The sequence below is a fragment of the Salvelinus sp. IW2-2015 genome, unplaced genomic scaffold (assembly GCF_002910315.2).
Source record: "Salvelinus sp. IW2-2015 unplaced genomic scaffold, ASM291031v2 Un_scaffold6445, whole genome shotgun sequence".
Lineage (NCBI taxonomy): Eukaryota > Metazoa > Chordata > Actinopteri > Salmoniformes > Salmonidae > Salvelinus > Salvelinus sp. IW2-2015.
In genome coordinates this window covers 7,136-15,891 of record NW_019947707.1, presented here as the reverse complement: position 1 = coordinate 15,891, position 8,756 = coordinate 7,136, and the positions used below count along the sequence as shown (strand labels likewise).

The 8,756-nt window shown below is 48.9% G+C and overlaps 1 pseudogene; it reads left to right on the top strand.

The window, feature by feature from the left end:
- The window catches only part of LOC112078891 (rho GTPase-activating protein 29-like), a 10,282-nt pseudogene extending 1,532 nt beyond the window's left edge, over positions 1–8,750 (top strand).
- Positions 8,751–8,756: the final 6 nt, after the last annotated feature.

The window sequence follows — 8,756 nt, the reverse complement described above, 5'->3', positions numbered from 1 at the left end:
TTGTTGTCAGGCGTTTGAGAACGGCAAAGACCTGGTAGAGCTCTCTGACCTCTCACCCCACGCATCGCCAACGTGCTCAAAACTCTACTTGAGACAGGTGGACACTGTCCACTTTCTGTTTTTTTTCTCAATTCAAATGGTGATCAAGAGCACTGCTAGATCATTCTTATGTAATAATGTACAACACATTCCCAAAGATATTGATTGATTACTTGATTGATTTTTTAAAATCTTCTGTAGTTACCAGAGCCGCTGATCCTGTACCGTTACTATAATGCTTCATCGGATTGGCCAAGGAGAGCCAGAGGGTGATCATAGAGGAGAAGGCTGCAGCCAGGGCCCTCCAGGACCAGGGGCGGCCAGGGGGAGAACAACCCCGACCAGGAGGCAACCCAGCCTGGGGTAGAAGGAGAGCAGCCTCCCCTGACAACCAGCCAACCTGGAGGAGGAGAGCTGCCCAAACAGCCCAGTATCAAACTCAACAGAGTCATCTTTAATTAGAGACCTGTTACGACAGCTTCCTCCTGCACACTACAGGACACTACGCTTCCTCACTGCAACACCTACATAGGTAAAGAGATGGGTGGAAGCACATGCACGCAGGCACACACACACGCACACACACACACACGCACACACACACACACACACACACAACACACACACACACCACACACACACACACACACACACACACACACACACACACACACACACACACACACACACCCACCCCTCACCTCCCTCTCCACCTCCCCCCCTCCCCCCACACCCCACCCCTCACCTCCCTCTCCCACCTCCCCCTCACACACCCCACCGCCTCATCTCCCGCTCCACCTCCCCCTCACACACACCCACCCCCTCACCTCCCTCTCCCCCCTCCCTCACACACCCCACCCCTCACCTCCCTCCTCCACCTCCCCCCACACACACACACCTCCTCCCACACACCCTCACCTCCCTCTCCACCTCCCCCCCACACACACACACCTCCTCCCCACACATCCCACCCCCTACCTCCCTCTCCACCTCCCCCCCACACCCCATTGTTTATGTTATTTATCTCTTCCCCTAGGGTGACGAGCAGGCAGAGGAGAACAAGATGACAGCCAGTAATCTGGGCATTATCTTTGGCCCTACGCTGGTAAAACCCCGACAGACTGACGCAGAGGTCTCCCTGTCTTCTCTGGTCGACTACCCCTACCAGGTGAGTTCCTGTTAACCCTACCCCTACCAGGTGAGTTCCTGTTAACCTAACCCTCCCAGGTGAGTTCCTGTTAACCCTAACCCTACCAGGTGAGTTCTTGTTAACCCTAACCCTACCAGGTGAATTCCTACAGGTATGTACCTGTAGACTACCCCTAACCCTACCAGGTATAGATACCTGTAGACTACCCTAACCCTACCAGGTATATACCTGTAGACTACCCTAACCCTACCTGTAATGTACCTGTAACTACCCTAACCCTACCAGGTATGTACCTGTAGACTACCCCTAACCCTACCTGGTATGTACCTGTAGACTACCCCTAACCCTACCAGGTATATACCTGTAAACTACCCCTAACCCTACCAGGTATGTACCTGTAGACTACCCCTAACCCTACCAGGTATATACCTGTAGACTACCCCTAACCCCCTACCAGGTATATACCTGTAGACTACCCTAACCCTACAGGTATGTACCTGTGAACTACCCCTAACCCTACCAGGTATATACCTGTAAACTACCCCTAACCCTACCAGGTATATACCTGTAAACTACCCCTAACCCTACCAGGTATATACCTGTATACTACCCCTAACCCTACCAGGTATGTACCTGTAGACTACCCCTAACCCTACCAGGTATATACCTGTATACTACCCCTAACCCTACCAGGTATATACCTGTAAACTACCCCTAACCCTACCAGGTATATACCTGTAAACTACCCCTAACCCTACCAGGTATGTACCTGTAGACTACCCCTAACCCTACCAGGTATGTACCTGTAGACTACACCTAACCCTACCAGGTATGTACCTGTGGACTACCCCTAACCCTACAGGTATGTACCTGTAGACTACCCCTAACCCTACCAGGTATGTACCTGTAGACTACCCCTAACCCTACCAGGTATGTACCTGTAGACTACCCCTAACCCTACCAGGTATATACCTGTAGACTACCCCTAACCCTACCAGGTATATACCTGTAGACTACCCCTAACCCTACCAGGTATATATACCTGTAGACTACCCCTAACCCTACCAGGTTATATACCTGTAGACTACCCCTAACCCTACCAGGTATATACCTGTAGACTACCCCTAACCCTACCAGGTATTACCTGTAGACTACCCCTAACCCTACCAGGTATATACCTGTAAACACCCCTACCCTACCAGGTAGATTACCTGTAGACTACCCTAACCCTACCAGGTTTAATCCTGTAGACTACCCCTAACCCTACCAGGTATATACCTGTAGACTACCCCTAACCCTACCAGGTATGTACCTGTAGACTACCCCTAACCCTACCAGGTATATACCTGTAGACTACCCTAACCCTACCAGGTATATACCTGTAGACTACCCCCTTATTTTTATAACAGTGTTGCCTGTGAAAGATCTTGAATACATTTAACATTTTGTCCCTTTATTGACTGTTGTCATTTCTCTCCTCCCTCCCAGGCTCTGATGGTGGAGCTGCTGGTACGTCACTTCCAGGTGATCTTTGACTTATCCAGCCCCTCCTCCTCCTACCCCCCACACCACCTCCACCACGGTGGGCCAGACCTCCTCCTCCTATCCCCCACCACCACCTCCACGGTGGGCCAGACCTCCTCCTCCTCCTACCCCCCCACCACGACCTCCACGGTGGGCCAGACCTCCTCCTCCTCCTATCCCCCACCACCACCTCCACGGTGGGCCAGACCCTCCTCCTCCTCCTACCCCCCACCACCACCTCCACGGTGGGCCAGACCTCCTCCTACCCCCCACCACCACCTCCACGGTGGGCCAGACCTCCCCCCGACTCACCCCTCAGGAGAAGGAGCAGAGACTCAGCCTCCAATCCACCTCCCTGCTCGCATCAAGGAGGTGAGGAGGTCCAAGTGTCTTGAATTTATTTTTTATTTTTTTATTTTTTTCACCTTTATTAACCAGGTAGGCTAGTTGAGAACAAGTTCTCATTTGCAACTGCGACCTGGCCAAGATAAAGCATAGCAGTGTAAACAGACAACACAGAGTTACACATGGAGTAAACAATAAACAAGTCAATAACATGGTAGAAAAAAAAAGAGAATCTATATACAATGTGTGCAAAAGGCATGAGGTAGGCAATAAATCGAATAATTACAATTTAGCAGATTAACACTGGAGTATAAATCATCAGATGATCATGTGCAAGAAGAGATACTGGTGTGCAAAAGAGCAGAAAAGTAAATAAATAAAAGCAGTTGGGGGGTGAGGTAGGTAAATTGGGTGGGTAGTTTACAGATGGACTATGTACAGCTGCAGCGATCGGTTAGCTGCTCGGATAGCAGATTTTTAAAGTTGTTGAGGGAGATAAAGGTCTCCAACTTCAGAGATTTTTGCAATTCGTTCCAGTCGCGCAGCAGAGAACTGGAAGGAAAGGCGTCCAAATGAGGTTTTGGCTTTAGGGATGATCAGTGAGATACACCTGCTGGAGCGCGTGTTGCAGGTGGGTGTAGCCATCGTGACCAGTGAACTGAGATAAGGCGGCACTTTACCTAGCATAGCCTTGTAGATGACCTGGAGCCAGTGGGTCTGCTGACGAACATGTAGCGAGGGCCAGCCGACTAGGGCATACAGGTCGCAGTGGTGGGTCGTATAAGGTTGCTTAGTAACAAAACGAATGGCACTGTGATAAACTGCATCCAGTTTGCTGAGTGAGTATTGGAAGCTATTTTGTAGATGACATCGCCGAAGTCGAGGATCGGTAGGATAGTCAGTTTTACTAGGGTAAGTTTGGCGGCGTGAGTGAAGGAGGCTTTGTTGCGGAATAGAAAGCCGATTCTTGCTTTGATTTGGATTGGAGATGTTTGATATGAGTCTGGAAGGAGAGTTTGCAGTCTAGCCAGACACCTAGGTACTTATAGATGTCCACAATATTCTAGGTCGGAACCGTCCAGGGTGGTGATGCTAGTCGGGCGTGCGGGTGCAGGCAGCGAACGGTTGAAAAGCATGCATTTGGTTTTACTAGCGTTTAAGAGCAGTTGGAGGCCACGGAAGGATGTTGTATGGCATTGAAGCTCGTTTGGAGGTTAGATAGTACAGTGTCCAAGGAAGGGCCGGAAGTATATAGAATGGTGTCGTCTGCGTAGAGGTGGATCAGGGAATCGCCCGCAGCAAGAGCAACATCATTGATGTAATACAGAGAAAAGAGTCGGCCGAGAATTGAACCCTGTGGTACCCCATAGAGACTGCCAGAGGACCGGACAACATGCCCTCCGATTTGACACACTGAACTCTGTCTGCAAAGTAGTTGGTGAACCAGGCAAGGCAGTCATTAGAAAACCGAGGCTACTGAGTCTGCCGATAAGAATATGGTGATTGACAGAGTCGAAAGCCTTGGCCAGGTCGATGAAGACGGCTGCACAGTAATGTCTTTTATCGATGGCGGTTATGATATCGTTTAGTACCTTGAGCGTGGCTGAGGTGCACCCATGACCGGCTCGGAAACCGGATTGCACGCGGAGAAGGTACGATGGGATTCGAGATGGTCAGTGATCTACAGTGAGAGACTTATTTCTGGAGAGATTAATTTTTAAAATTAGAAGTTCGAACTGTTTGGGCATAGACCTGGAAAGTATGACAGAACTTTGCAGGCTATCTCTGCAGTAGATTGCAACTCCTCCCCCTTTGGCAGTTCTATCTTGACGGAAAGTGTTATAGTTGGGTATGGAAATCTCAGAATTTTTGGTGGCCTTCCTAAGCCAGGATTCGGACACGGCGAGGACATCAGGGTTGGCAGAGTGTGCTAAAGCGGTGAGTAAGGCAAACTTAGGGAGGAGGCTTCTGATGTTGACATGCATGAGGCCAAGGCTTTTTCGATCACAGAAGTCAACAAATGAGGGTGACTGGGGACATGCAGGGCCTGGGTTTACCTCCACATCACCCGAGGAACAGAGGAGTAGTAGGATGAGGGTGCGGCTAAAGGCTATCAAAACTGGTCGCCTAGAGCGTTGGGGACAAAGAATAAAAGGAGCAGATTTATGGGCGTGGTAGAATAGATTCTGGGCATAATGTGCAGACAGGGGTATGGTGGGGCGTGGGTACAGCGGAGGCAAGCCCAGGCACTGGGTGATGATAAGAGATAATGATTCAACCGTTTATGCAAAGGGGCGGAGGTGAACTCTAAAGTCTCAGGAGCAGTTGGGAAGAGGGATAAGGGTTCATTAGGATCAGAACTTTTTATTATACCAATCAAAGCATAGGTGGCAATTGTATGAGGTTGTATGAGGTTGTATGAGGTTGTATGAGGTTGTATGAGGGTGTATGAGGGTGTATGAGGTTGTATGAGGTTGTATGAGGTTGTATGAGGGTGTATGAGGTTGTATGAGGTTGTATGAGGTTGTATGAGGGTGTATGAGGTTGTATGAGGTTGTATGAGGGTGTATGTAAAGATTGGCCACCTTGGTAAGAATCAATTGACTGTTTAGCTTTGTTGGCGTTCTTTGACGTTCCTAACCGTCTCCAAGCAGAGTGCCAAAGTCTACAAGAGGCACTCGTCAGTCATCCAGTCCTCTCAAACCCTGGATGACGTGAGAGAGGTGAAGACAGACGGGACAGGACCAGACAGGAGAGAGTTAACAGCCGGCTCCTCCTCCTCTGCTGCTGGCTCTGCTTCGGTTAGTTGGTTTGTTTCTGAGTGAGAGAGTGAAATAGTGAGAGAGTGATTAAGTTAGTTATGAAAAGTATTTGACAAGGACAATGCACATAAATGTACTTTTCAGGTTCAACATCAATGCTAAAATGTCAGAGTTAGGAGTTAGGAGTTCATTTTGTCCCGTAGGTCCAGAGATCTACCCTGGTGTTTGGCCGTCCCAGCCTCAACCTCTCCTCCTTTACCTCCTCCTCTACGGCCCCGAAGGTCCAGCTCCGGCCCCAGCGCGCTAGAATCCTGTCTCGACCAATCAGCATGCCCCTGGAGCGCTTGCCCCTCCCCACCCCCTCACAGGTCACCACCCATCACTTTAACTGCTGTTGTATTCGTTGTACATATTGTAATTGTCTTGTGATTGTTTTTTAACGTTGTGTACTATTGGTTTTTTTTTTTTAACTACGGCTGTAAGTATGATGAACCTATTTCCCTTCATGGGGATTAAACAGTCATCTCATCTCTCAGGTGGTCGACAGAAACAGCCGTAACAACAACGCGGCCGCCATGTTGGATCCCGCCGCTAACACCATCGCGGAGTCAGCCGAGCCGGAGAAGCAGAAGGAGACGGAGAAGCCTCGGATTGGTGGGGGGTCGAGGGTCAGTACCTATTACATCGACACCCAGCAGGCCGTGCAGCGGAGGCCCTGGGACAGGAAGTACAAACACTACGACGTCACGCCACGCACCGCCATGATCATGGCTAACTTACCGCCGGCCGGTACTAGCCCTGGCCCAAAACCGGGGAAACAGCCGACGATGCCGACACAACTGTCCGTATCKGGGCCAACCAGCTCTGCTCTCCCATCCAGTAGTAGTTTCAGCACTATATTCCCCAACAACCCATACACAGTGTCGTTGAAGGCTGGCCAGATGTCCAGAAGAGACAGAGAGGAGACTAAGGACAGGCCTAACTCTGCTGCTGGAGGTGATGGGGAGACAAGAACATCTACCAACTCCCCCATAAAGTTCAGACAACCAAGGATTCTGCAGCCTCCACCCGGAACCTTCTACAAGCCTTCTGGTTATTCAGGCACCAGAGGCTGGCCATCATTAAGTACCTCTGGGACCACTAGCCTCACCAAAATGTCYCCAACTTCTTCTACTGTTAAAACCTCTTCTCCTACTGTTAAAACCTCTTCCCCAACTTCTTCTACTGTTAAAACCTCTTCTCCTACTGTTAAAACCTCTTCCCCGACTTCTCCTACTGTTAAAACCTCTTTCCCAACTTCTCCTACTGTTAAAACCTCTTCCCCAACTTCTCCTACTGTTAAAACCTCTTCCCCAACTTCTCCTACTGTTAAAACCTCTTCTCCTACTGTTAAAACCTCTTCCCCGACTTCTTCTACTGTTAAAACCTCTTCCCCGACTTCTTCTACTGTTAAAACCTCTTCCCCGACCACTACTACTGTTAAAACCTCTTCCCCAACTTCTTCTACTGTTAAAACCTCTTCCCCGACTTTTCCTACTGTTAAAACCTCTTCTTCTACTGTTAAAACCTTCCCAACCTACCCTACTGTTACTGCTCCTCTCCTCTCTTCCTCCCATTCCTCCAGCATTACTTTCTCCTCTTCTCCTATGGTTACCACCACCAGCCCATCCCCTACTACCACCTACACCCTTCAAACCTCAAACCTCCCCACACACACCCTACAGGACTCTGTGGACAGCTCTGTTAGTGTTGACCCTGAGGTCACGACCCCCGCAGACCTTTCCCCCCGCCAGTCCCCTCCCCCCAGCAGCCCAGAGGACCCCAGCCTCGCCAGCGAGGTCATCCCGCTGCAACAAAGACTGAGACCCCGGCCCAGACCCGGCGCTCGCCTGCAGGAGTTAGAACACAGAGAGGCCCACTTTGTCTGAAACCTTAAAGGTAGACTTCGGTAGTCTTGATATCATCACACACACAGACAGGGCCACTTCCTGCTTACAAAAAACAACAACATTGGCCAAGATTACTGGTGTGTCTTTAAGAATAGGGAGGGCATCACTTGGGAAGAACCAATGGTGGAAGTATTGGGAGATATTTGGGAGATTGTTGTTGTTGATGTCTGTAAGCAGGAAGGAACATCAACAACAAGACTGCTATGAGGATTTCTTCCTTATGTGGGCGTAGCTCAAGGGATAGAGCCAATTGCGAAGAACCAATCATGGAACTGTTTGTGATATTTTTGGGAGAATGTTGCTGTTGATGTCTGTAAGCAGGAAGTTGTCCCCACTGTGTATGGTGATGTCATATTGCTGTCTACCTTTGAAGCCAGAAATCTTTTGTGTGTGTGTACAGTGTGTGTGTGTGTGTACAGTGTGTGTGTACAGTGTGTACAGTGTGTGTGTGTCTGTGTGTGTGTGTGTGTGTGTGTGTGTGTCTTTAAATACGTTCTACAGTGTATTTCTGTACCATATTGTATATTGGGAAAAAGTACTATTATATTGACGCCAAGACAAGATGTGTGAAAGGAACACAGTGAAAGTGTTACATTACACGTGTTTAATATATTCTATGTTACAGTCCTTACAGACAGAAGCATGATCTGTGAACGGTCGCTCTCTAGACATTCGGGAACAAGCATTTAGACTGTCATTCAATCTATTGCAGATACGGGATTTCCAGATAGCAAATTGACAAATTTTTATATCAAAAGTGAATTTTCATGTGTAACGGTCCATTTCTGTGTGTACGTGTCAGCTCCCTCCATTGTATTTGCTGCTATGCAAATAAAATGACCTTCTCAAATCGCTCTCTAGAAACCCACTATCTGCAATTAGTTGAATCCTGTGTAAGTTAGTGTGTGATGTCCTGGTCAATACTGCCTGTTACATCTGATGTCCTGGTCAATACTGCCTGTTACATCTGATGTCCTGGTCAATACT